Source organism: Peromyscus leucopus, unplaced genomic scaffold (assembly GCF_004664715.2).
Source record: "Peromyscus leucopus breed LL Stock unplaced genomic scaffold, UCI_PerLeu_2.1 scaffold_1193, whole genome shotgun sequence".
NCBI classification, from domain to species: Eukaryota; Metazoa; Chordata; class Mammalia; order Rodentia; family Cricetidae; genus Peromyscus; species Peromyscus leucopus.
In genome coordinates this window covers 47,015-59,272 of record NW_023504329.1, presented here as the reverse complement: position 1 = coordinate 59,272, position 12,258 = coordinate 47,015, and the positions used below count along the sequence as shown (strand labels likewise).

The window sequence follows — 12,258 nt, the reverse complement described above, 5'->3', positions numbered from 1 at the left end:
TTGGGCATGCCTGTGAGGTATTTTTGCTTAATTTGAAGAGAAAAGATCCACACGTAATCCTGATCCACATGTAATTTGAGTTAAGAAGACATTCTTTAATCTGGATATTAATGAGGGTAAAAACACCTTTAACTCAGATATCTTGAGCCCCAAAACCCCACCTGTAATCTCAGCCAGGCGTTGTGCTGGAAGCCCATATACAGAGATGGAAGAAGGGAGTTTTTTATCTTCAGCTGCTTGCTCTCACCTTGCTAGCAAGTCCATTCTTTCACTGGCATTCGAGCTGACTTCTTTGGGATTCCAGACTATACTACTCATGGGCTGAGACTTCAAGCATAGTGGACTCAGCAACTACTGGATTCTTGGACTTTGTCATCATAGCCAGCCAAGGTTCAATTAGCTGGACTACAGCCTGTAAGTCATTCTAAAAAGTAGCCTCTAGTATATGTAGAAATTCATTGTATAATTTGTTACCCCAAAGAACCCTAACCAATGCACCGAAGAGGTATATGAGTTTTAGAGTAGTTTGGGCCTCACAACAGCCATATCTCAGTTATAAATTCCACATGATCACATTCCCTTAGCCTGTTTTTCAGGTGATGCTTTGATGCTGGCCTACAAGGTGTCTATAGCTTCTGGGCAAGAAAGTAAAATAACACAAGTCTGAAATTTCTCAAATGGAACACACAGTTATTAATTAATATGAGATGGAGAGGTTCTAGCTTCAGTGAGGAATGAAAAACAAGATGTCTTAGCTTCTGTGGGCCAAGACCTGGCACACATATACAAACACACACACACACACACACACACACACACACACAACACACACCCTACCATCCACATGTAGATCAGAGGATAGTAGGTTCTTTTTACCTCTGATATGACAGCTCCAGTCTAGAGACCCACAGGATAACTTCCTTTACACATCAAATCTCTGCCTGACTCTCAGTCTCAGAAGTCAGATCTATTCCAGAGGAGCTTCACCTGAGTAAATCAGTCTCTGGAAGAACTTTCTCAATATAATCTGAGATCTGCTGTGGTAATAGAGGAGCATCAACCACTTCTCTCCTTTTTTAGTTTTGCACAGAATCACTCTGCACCACAGACATGTGCCCCTGTTGCAGGCTCCATCCACTCCATCTAGTCATGAGGTTCCTCCCATCATTGCTTATCTGGACCATCAAGAGGGATTCCTCATCCTATCTCTACCCACAGGAGGGTCTTCTCAATTCTGCATTTCATCAGACAGGCTTAATAGGTGTTGTCAACCTAGAAGAGATCTAGCAATTCTGTTCCATTCTGACAGTCAGTGAGACTTGGGCAGGATCCTGAACCTATGATAGCTCTGAATGGATGTGTGGCAGACTAAGATATTTAGCATGCCTGTCCCTACAGTTTTCAATAAATTTCAGTCTTTGGTTGGGAGTGATCCAATGGAAATAATACAGCACACATGGCTTGAAAGACAAAGGTCAATTGCAGGGACTGGAGAGATGGCTCATCCATTAAGAGCATTTATTGGAAGAGCATTTATTTATTCAGAAGACCCACAGGACAGCTAACAAACTTCTTTAAGTTAAATTCCAGGTGGACTCTGTCCTCACCTGGCCTCTATGGGAATTGCATTTATGTGGTAGCAAAACACTCATAAGTATAAACAAAATACTACATACCCATAAGCACCACAAAATATCCTAAATTGCCTTGCAGGAAATCAACTCTGCTGTTCAGTTATCACTCATGTTGTATTTCAAAAAAAACCAGAGGCAGATTACTTTTTACTTCTTGATTTCCTTTATACGAGTTTAATGAGCGTTCTTATTTCCTGAGAGGCCTGGAGCAATATACTTATGTTTCCCTTTAATTTGGTGTACATGATGATTTTGTGAACATGTGTGTAGAGTGTACCACATTTTACTGGTAGCTAAATATATGACCTTAAGGATACAATATGTCTAATTTTTCTATTATGTAGTTGGTATCCATGAGGTAGGCTATTCACCAACATCCAAGGTGCCATCCCCCTGTGTAGCCCTGAGGCCCATGGCTGGAAAGTCCTTGTGCAGCCCAAGCTTCCTGGATCTTACTGAGATACATCCAAGCCTGTGAGTTCTGGGTTTATAGGAGTGTGAAACCCCATGTACTAAAGAATAGTCTCAGAGTGAAAAGTTTGAAATTTATTTTATTCATAAAAATACATTCATTTTACTCAATGGGGTTTTTCAAAACAGCAGTCATTATAAACAGTTTATAGCCTTAGCAAACTGTTAAAACAATGACAAGAAGAAAAGTATAACAAAAATTAACCCAACCTTAAATAAAAATGAGGAAAACCAAAAAGCAAAGAATAAATACACTAAGATATAAAACCAAAAATGAAGGAAATTTCAGTTTCCTTTGGAATTTCATTATGGAAGAGCAAAAGAAGTAAGGAACTGGCTTATTCTCTATAGTAAATTATCTTTAGCAACACTTGCCCATGACATGGCATCAGCTTCTGCACTGTACTAGAGAGAGAATCTTATGCTTTTGATGTGGTCTGTCTGGATGGCAGTGTGACATTAACACCGTCTTCCTTGTCAGATTTCCCATCACATATGGAGTCAGGGTTCTTAGTAATTTGTGTTGTGTTCTCTGTATATTAGACTTGTTACTGACACAAACTTTTCTCCAAGGATAGTGAGCCAACAGATGTGGATCTGATTGTGGCTGGATCGCCTGATGGTAGGTTGATATTTGCCTCACTATTGAGTTAAAAGCTGAAAAGAGGTGGCATTTTCTGAGGAGGCCTTGAACCTGCAGTGTAGAATGTCATGCCTTCAAGGTGTCTCTGGCTTCTTCCAGCCTTCTTAGTCTTCTTAACAGGTGCTGTCAGGGAAAATCAGTAAAGAAAATAGATTCAGAAACAGTTTGGCTGTGCACATGGCAAAAAAATCAGGGCCTATTCATTCCTAGTAAACAAAAGTTAAGGAAGGAAACACACCCCATGAACACCCTGGCTGCTGGGGATGGGGCTCAATGGTGGCTGACTTGCCTGAGACATAGTGTTTCTGCTTCAGCAGCTCCATCTGCAGGAGGCTCTCATCCTGGGCTGTGGTCGGCTCCAGTTTCTGCTGGAGGTTTTCAAACCTAGGGGAGGAAGGCAGCTGGGGCACAAGCCTGGTGAGGACCTGCCATGTCAGCTTTTGAGACCCCACTACATCTACTAAGCTAGACAATCGAGCATTACCTTTCAGCTGAGTTCATTCCCTGTTTCCCCAAGGGAAAATGGTCAGAGAGCTACTGGGCAGGATTTTTTTTCTCATCTTTTAAAAACTAGTAGACTTGAACTGGAAAATACACACTGTGCTGGATTAGAAAAAACAGCACATTTCTCCAACAGTCCAAAGACATCATTTTGGAGAAATATCATTATGACAAGTTCTGAGGCACAGGTCAGGGAAGATGTATGTACCTGAATGTGAACCTCCTGGAAAACTCTATGCCTGCCCTCTAGTGGAGCCTACACAGCAATGCTGAGAAGGCCTTGCTTATTCCTACATCTCAGAACCCTGCATGGGATTAACTTGTCAACTCCTACTCTGTTTATGACCAGAGTAAATCTTCTCATGAGAAACTGATAAATAGTGCAGAGAGCCTGCAATCAGCACTGGGCTGCTGTATGCAAATCTGCCAAAGGGTAGACACTTATCTCTAAACGTGATATTCCTGATGGAAAAAAAAGTTGCAGGAGGACACACTTTCCTCATGATTGATGATCCCCTCTAGGTTTCTGGCTACTATGGGCATATTTGTGGGGAGATCTAATCTAAGAGATGAGATACTCAGAGCATATTAGAGGACTCAGAATGAAAGAAGAGGACACAATCTCCATAAGACCAAGGAGAAAGCATATTGCTTCCTGGACAGAAGTTCCTATTGACTGAGTCAGAAATGACACTCTGAGGTGTTCTTTTCCTGGCTGTGCCTGGAAGCTTTGCCAATTGAACAGAAACTCAAAGAGGACAGAGATCCAGGTACAGTGGACCCACTTGGATGCATCTGCTTCTGGAATCCTGGGCTCCTACCTCATCTGGGACACAGTGAAGTGATGCTGCAGCTTTGCTGCCAAGTCCCTTTGCCGGATGAGCAGCTCCTTCTGCTTCAGCAGCGACTGAAGATTTTCCTCAAGTCTTTGATGTTCCTGTTCATTAGAACATTGTGTTTTTAGGAGAGGGTTGTCTGCACCCTTGTACATATAGACACATGCACACACACACACACACACACACACACACACACACTTGAACACACACATGTACATGGATGCACACATACAAGCACACACATTGCATACATATTTAGTTTCCCAGATAACACTATTGTAAGACAAGATCACCTGGGATGCTATGGAGAAGAAAGTGACCTATCATTAACCCACATATTTTCTACCCTTATTCCATCCCAGAGGATGCTCTGAACACCGGGATGTGGAGAAGGTTGTGTACTTTTACTCTGTTTTGATAATTTTTCATTTTATTTTTACTTTATATGTGCAGTTGTTCTGTCTACCTGTGTGTCTATATAACACATGCATGCCTGGTGACCTGGGAGAAGAACTCAGTGGGCAGATCAGTCAATGTAGTACTTGCCTTGTAAACCTGTACACAGACAGCTGAACGCCAGGGATCCTTTACCAGTAATACAAGCTCTCCTAGCAAGTTCCCCAATCTGTGCATTGAAGGCTTAGTTCCCAGCACTGAACTACTGGATGGCAGTGGACCAGCCCCTTGCTCTCTTCTCTCTCAGTTCTTCTCAGTTCCTCCAAGGAGGGCAGCTTCCTCCTAAAGAAGCTCTCTAAACCACAGGTTGCTTCAATTTAGTCTCAAAGCAAATAGTCAGAAAACTAGAAAATCTCTAAAATCAGGAGTCTATATTAACCTTTCCTCCAAGTAAGATGAATGTGTCAGGATTTCTTTGAGTAACAGAAGGTTGACTAACTCATGGCCAAATAATTGCATATAATATTCCATGCTTCACAATATTCCATGGACCACATTGTACATTTTCCCTCATCAATGAAAGGCATCTGAATAGTTTCTAGCTGGGGATGTTCTGAGGAGTCCTGCTGTAACCCTGTTGTCCCCAATATTCTCTGTGGACACCTACTTTACATTCTGAATCAATGGTCCATCCGGAGTCTGCAGTTCAACTTTCTGAATAATTGTACATAGCTTCTCACAGGGCTGCACCATTTTACACTACTAGCAATATCTGAGAATTCTCATTTCTCCCAACCCTCCATCAGGAAGTTTTTAACTCAGTATGAAGAAGTTTGGAGTAAAAGCAGGTTCTGAGCCGGGCAGTGGTGGCTCACGCCTTTAATCCCAGCACTCGGGAGGCAGAGCCAGGCGGATCTCTGTGAGTTCGAAGCCAGCCTGGACTACCAAGTGAGTCCCAGGAAAGGCACAAAGCTACACAGAGAAACCCTGTCTCGAAAAAAAAAAAAAAAAAAAAAAAAAAAAAAGCAGGTTCTGAGTGCCACAGACACAACATGGAGTGAGTGCTTTAGAGTATGGTGAGTCTAAGGAGTGCACTGAGACAGCCTCTTCTCACACCTCAACATAGCTGTGGGACTTCTGCTGGGCTGAGATGCAGCCACAAGCACCTCTGCAGTTCAGAATTCCTCAGGGAATAAAGTCCAGGCCAAGCTCCAAGGACAAGGTTAGCTGAACCAAGGTTAAGCAAAGGTGAAAGGAAAATGGCAGCAGGCAATGAGAGAAGAACAAAACAGGATGCAGGGAAGTCATCAGTGGTCAGCCACCATTCACCCAGAACAGATCAGGACACAAACCCTCAGGCACCTTTCCTGCCTCTCAGTAGCCTCTTTCTCACCTTCATGTACCCCATTACTTTGTTTTTCTCCCAAGGATTTCTTTGCAGATAAATAATTCTGCCTCTACAAATACCTGAAAAACATTTTAGCTTGCATCGGTTTCTTTGTCTTTTGTTGTAGTTAGCCGTGTGGACATGCAGAGTGATGGGGAGCTCCATCTCTTCTTTGACTGATGCAAAAGTTTTACTAACCAGATAAGGCACAGTACTTTCTCATTTAAATCTGTCTCCATCATTCTTAAAGATGATCCACAAAGACCTGGGACTATTCCAAAGACATAAGATCACCTGATTTTTGACAAAGAAGCTAAAAGTATACAATGAAAAAAGAAAGTGCCTTCAACAAATGGTGGTTGTATGACTTTATGTTGACACATGGAAGAATGTAAATTGATCCATTACCTATGCCCACGCACAAAACTGAAGTCCAAATGGATTAAAGACCTCAACGTAAATCCAGGTACACTGAACCTGATAGAAGAGAAGTAGCACAGACACTGAGAGCAACAATAAAGAAATGAGGCCTCTTGCAACTGAGAAGCTTCTGTAAGGCAAAGGACAGGGTCAACAAGACACAATGACAGCCTACAGAATGGGAAAATATCTTCACCAACCCACATCTGACAGAGGGCTGATCTCCAAAATATATAAAGAACTCAAGAAACTAGACATCAAAATATGAAATAATCCAACTTAAAAAATGCGGTACAGATCTAAACAGAATTCACAACAGAAGAATATTAAATGGCCAAAAGACATTTAAGGAATTGCTTAAAATCCTTAGCCAAGAGGGAAATGCAAATCAAATGGCACTAAGATACCATCTCACTAACAACCTCATAGCTTGATGAGCTCTACTGACACTGGGGAATATTCATAACTAACTATGTAACTTTTTTTGAGCCCACCAATCTCTAAAATTCTGAGGATCTTCCCTGGGTGAATATTCACTTCAGAGGTCTCATCCCTACTACTCCCCTTTATCCTGACCTCATTTCTAAGCATCCTTTCTTTCTCAAATTATTGATTATTAATCTTAAGGAGGGGAAAATCTAACCGTGGACAGTGCATGCGAAGTGAGCTTTCAACTTCACTTAGATAAAGTTTCTAATGAAGCAGAGGCCTAGATTTCTGGCTTTGGAAGGAGGATCTACCTAAAGGCTTCCATTGTGAATCCAGAGGCTCCTGAAAATGGCACCTTGGTTTCAAGTCACTTTTGGGTGAGGTATGTAACAGGGATGAAATAGCTATACCAGGTGACATCAGCACATGGACATTCTACTGTATCCTGGAGAGCCCTGGCATTCCATGTGATGTCACCAGTGTTGTGGCAACACCAACTGTCATTGGGGCATTTGTGCAGTGTCTTGTGTTTCACCTACAGACATGCTGTCTAGACTGAACAGGATTCTTGGGAGACAGGATGGAGAGCACAGGGAGACCAAAGGGAGGCAGAAGGAAGATGGCCTTCAGTCTCCATGTCACACATCAAGAAATAGATGGTTCTGGGGAAAGCGCAGTGAGTCCTGGGAAAGGGATGGGGAGCTTCATGAAGGAGGAAGGCTTGAGCTGCTCCTTCCAGGAGTGGGGCTAAGCAGGTGAGAGTTTCTGAGAAGCAATGGGCCTACCTGCTCCTCTGAGTTCTTCAAGAGCAGAACAAAGTTGAGGATTTTCAAGGTTAGTTTGGCAGAGAGCCAGGAATATTCATGGCTGCAGCTGTTCTGTTGAGGGCCCTCTGCTTTCACTCTGAGTGGGAAGGAAGCACATGGGGACTAAAGAGGTTTCAGTACCAGCCCAGCAACTCACACACACTGGATGTCTTTTGGTGTGTGTCACTAATAACAGAGAGAGTAATGTCCCCTGGCCAGAGCTAGAGGCTCTCACATTTTAAATAACAACCACTAGCAGGGCAGGAACTACCAAGTATTGCTTCATGTCAGTGATCCCTAAGGTTTCTGAGTTCCTGCCCTCTCACTAGCCAGTCATCTTCCCTCTACCTTGAGTGTAGGACTGGGATATCACTCTTCCTGTAAGTATTTGTTCTTGGTGTCAGAGGGCTCACCTGTGGATGCCCAGTTCATAGGTATTTTCAGTCACACCTTTCAATGGTTGATAACATCTTTGCTAACATCATGATGGATGGAATGTATTCTCCTGACGCTTTTGGCAAAAGTTTCATCTTTACCTATGTGACTTATCATTGCTCTGACAGGACCCACATAATCCTCCACCATCCTCATACATTATAACTGCCCTGTGGATCTTCTCTGATGTGCTTATTCACCTCGTGGAACTGATCTTCCTTCCCCATTATACTGAGCTAATTTCTTAGCATCCTTTATTTCTCATCTTGTTAGAGATCATCAGGAAGAGAAGAGCCATTCCTGGGCATAGTTTGGAAAATGAGTCTTGCCCTCCATACATGATGAACTATTGAATTAGAATGAACTAGATTCTAATGAATCAGAGAGATCTCTGGATTGGAAGGAGAAGGTGCTGAAGGCCTTCCCCTGTGTTTCAGGGAAGGCTCCTGGAAAGGGCAGCTTGGCTTTCGGTGAATTGGGGAACAGTTTGTTATAAGATAGGTGAACACTGTTGGCAGTGACCCTAACAGTCCCTTCTCTGGAAATTCTATTGTATCCTGGAGAGCCCTTGGCATCTTTTGTGAAATCACCAGTGTTGTGGCAATGCCAAATGCCCTTGAGGCATTCATTAAGTGCGTATAGGGTTCACCAATCAACATTTTGGCAAGATTGAGCATACTGACTGGAAGAGAGATCTCTGGTTTTTTAGGGAGGAGTTGAGGCCAGAACTGGACCTTCTAGTAATGGGGTTCAGTAGCTATAATCATCTGAAGTCATAGGCCTATGCTGCTTCTCTGGGTCCCTAAAGAGCAGATCCAAAGTGGAGGTTTCTGATGGTTAGTTGGCAGAGGGCCAGGAATGGTCAAGGATGCAGTGCTGTGCTAGGACCTTTTTCAGTTCATTCTGACTGTCAAAGAATGCCAAAGGAGGCACAGAACCACTAATGAGGTATCAGGGTAGCATGTTGCTGCACTTTATTCTCAGTGGATTTCTGTAGGTTTCATGGATATCTGATATAAATACCAGAGAGCAAAACTTTCCATCCATGTACCCAGGTCTGAGACATTCAGTGTCTTTTAGTCCTGCACACAGGTTATCGGGCAGGGAGGTACAAATCACCAGGCAGTCCAGGACTTTCTTGCATCATAGCAGGTATCTGGTGACAATTCCAAACCAACATGACTGGCCTTGCTTATGCCTTTCAGGGACAGTGGGGCTGCAGTAGGGCCTGAGGCATATATCTATCCTCAGAGATTGGAGACAGACACATCGCTTATGGACCCCAGTTTAAGGATATCTGCTCTGAATTTTGGGCCTTCGTTGGGTTCCATGCATTTCCTCTCCCTCAGGCCTCCTCTTGGGACTCCACATGATCTCTCTTGGCCCTATGCCATTCATCTGTACAAATTCACTGTGTTTATGTACCTACAGGGACTACTAGGAAGGCATCATCCACACCTGTCTTCCTCACTGAGCAGGAGCAGCAGCTGAACCAGGTGGATAAACTGACCCTTCAGCTACAGATGATGACCAATGAGAGGAATGAACTGCTGGAACTCCTGGCCCTTTATAACAACAATGAGTTGAACAACAGGTATTCATCATGCCCTTTTCTCTGGTAACTGTCTTGACCCTACTGTGTCCTGAGTACATCTGAGAGGCAGAACTGAAACCTGTAGGAGTGAGATTTGACACAGGCTGTTCTGATTCCTCCAAATGAAAAAGCAGAGCCTGTGGCCTGAATCACGATCTACAGACGGGCAGGAAGGTGTAAGATCACAACATGCATTTCAAGAGGCCTTGACAGACATCGGCTTTTAGGAGATGCTTGGTGCTCTGGGTTGAGTGTTTATATTTATTTTTGCTTTTTGCTCTGGGAATAGGCTGAAAGGCCTTGTGGTCCTACTCGTCCATCTGTGTGTCTGGAAGGCTTGGAGTTCATCCCTGCTCCTCTCTGGTCTTGTTCCTTATACTTTGAGGCAATACTCCCTACCTGCATTTCTTTGACATCCTGTGTGTGGGTTCATGTGTGTGAAGTGCTCTCTAAGGGGCCCAAACATTGCAAACAAAGCAGTGGCCGGTTTTGCCCTTTTCACTTCTCTCTCCCTTGATAAACCATTAGATAACATTCCTAAATTTAGTCCCCAAAGTCCATTCCCTTTTGTGGACACTGACTCATTCTTGAAACTAAACACCAAAGTTCAACAATCAAAATTTATTACTTGGTTACACTGGCTAACCTGTCCCATCAGAGCTCAACAATTTACCCAGCACAGACTTAAACTTTTCTACTTAAAAACCCACTGTTAAAAAAGCCTGCTGCTTGCTGTGTGCCTTCGCCTGCTCAAGAGACAGGCTCCAAGCTATGCTTGCACTGCTAGGTTAATAAATCTCCTTGTGCTGAGGATTGTGTGTCTGAGTGTGTTCTGTACTGTCTCTGAGAGGCTCACTTACAGTGTGTGTGTGTGTGTGTGTGTGTGTGTGTGTGTGTGTGTGTGTCCTTTCAGATCCTGAGAGTCAGAGATTGATAGTAGGTCTGAATATTCACATGTCTCAAAGATTTCTGGTGATGGAAGTGCTGAGGCCAGGGAGCCCCACATTGAACATCACTGCTCTCAGCCTTTGTGCTCATCCTGGTCCCTCATTGGAATCCCCTTGGGTGTTTATAAAGCCATCTGAATGTAGTGCCTCCCCATGGCAATACAGATCATGAGTTCTGGGTATCCTTGTAAGGAGAAAGAATCTCTGTTCTCAAGACAGTGGGAATGTCATTGCAGATTTCAGATACACCCCCATCTGTGGCACAGACTGCTCAGACCTTCATAGCCAGCTAGTCTGCTCCCAGAGGTCTACTGAGGGAGCTCATGTAGCCCTGTCTCCTTCCCTATTGACACCCAGCCTTTCCTGGCCATGGGACAGTAAGGCAAGTCTAATGCACATCAGGAGGTCCAGTATAGAATTCAGGGTGTGACATCCAGTGGGCTACGGTAGTATAAAACAGAACCTTAATTCATGTGGTCCCTGAGGCCTGTATTCATGGGGTTCTTTGCTCCTGGGGCCATGCCCTACCACAGGCTGAAATCTGAGCTGGAGATGCTGAAAACACAGCATAAGAAGGAGATGTCAGATGTAAAGAAATTCCCCAAGAAGATTTGTGAGGCTTCATACAAGTGCAAGGAGCTGAGTGAGCAGACCAACTCCTACCGGTGAGTGCCTAATTTAGATGGGACCCCTGAAATTGTTAAGGACTGCTTCTGGTAGTCTGAAGTTTTTCCAGACCTGCCTGATGCATCTGTCAGGAGGAATCTGTCCCATCCACCTCCTGCAGCCAAATGGTCCCAAAGACACACACACAGAGGCTTATATTACTTACAAACTGTATGGCCAATGGCTTACATTTCTTGCTAGCTAGCTCTATCATCTTAAATTAACCCATTTCTATTAATCTATGTTTGCCACATGGCTGCTGCATGGCCAGGCTGCTGGCATGTTTCTCCTTGGGTGGCAGCTGGCATCTCCTCCACCTCTGACTTTCTTCTCTGTCTCTTCTGGATTTTTCTGCCTGGCTCCATGCTGCCTTGTCATAGGCCAAAGCAGCTTCCTTATTAACCAATGGGAGCAACACATATTCACAGCATACAGAAAGACATCCCACAGCAGCTTCTTCCCTTCTTCACCTTTGAACAAAGTTGGGCTGTGGTTCTAGCCTGTTTACCTCTTAGCAAGCAGCCTGTCTGATAGCTCTTGGACTTGTGCCTCCTAGACTGAGTTCTCCTAAGAGTGAAGAGTCTGAGAGCCCCTCCCAACATTTTCCTGTCAGCTTCTGGAACTTCTAGACAGAAAACACGGTTTTCACCATGAATGTTTTCTGTGGCTCTGGCAGGAGCTTACAGAGCTGGTTTCTATGGAAAACATGAAATGTATTCCCACTGGGTCTTCTGCCCCCCCCCAGCATGGTTTCCCTCTTCCTGCTCATGTTTTCTCAATACTGTGAACAGTTAAACACCAGGGTGTGTGGTGGAGAGGTAGGGGATCTAGTTTTCAGAGTTACATGGATCCCTTTTGCTGTCAGGGTATTCAGAAATAGTTTGAATCTTTCTGGAATTTGGCTATTCTCTGGCTTTTGTCTACACCTCAGTCATGCTGCCATGGCTAATGTGGCTTCATCCCAGGGATCTGGGGTTGGGGACATGACACCTTGCAGGAATGATGGTATTGGGAGGCAGGAGTGCAGATGGAGGTGGAGCTCATCATTTTTGGTGACATTTCAGCACCCTCTACAGTCAGCTCCTGAGTG

General features: G+C 43.9%; 1 long non-coding RNA gene across 1 annotated transcript; it reads right to left on the bottom strand.

Moving 5' to 3' along the window:
• Positions 1-2,883: 2,883 nt before the first annotated feature.
• On the bottom strand, positions 2,884-9,396 carry LOC119087081. Its single transcript, XR_005090524.1, has 3 exons — positions 7,506-9,396; positions 4,071-4,186; positions 2,884-3,132 (listed from the first exon to the last, which is right to left on the bottom strand). It is a non-coding gene; the product is annotated as an uncharacterized LOC119087081 (long non-coding RNA).
• Positions 9,397-12,258: the final 2,862 nt, after the last annotated feature.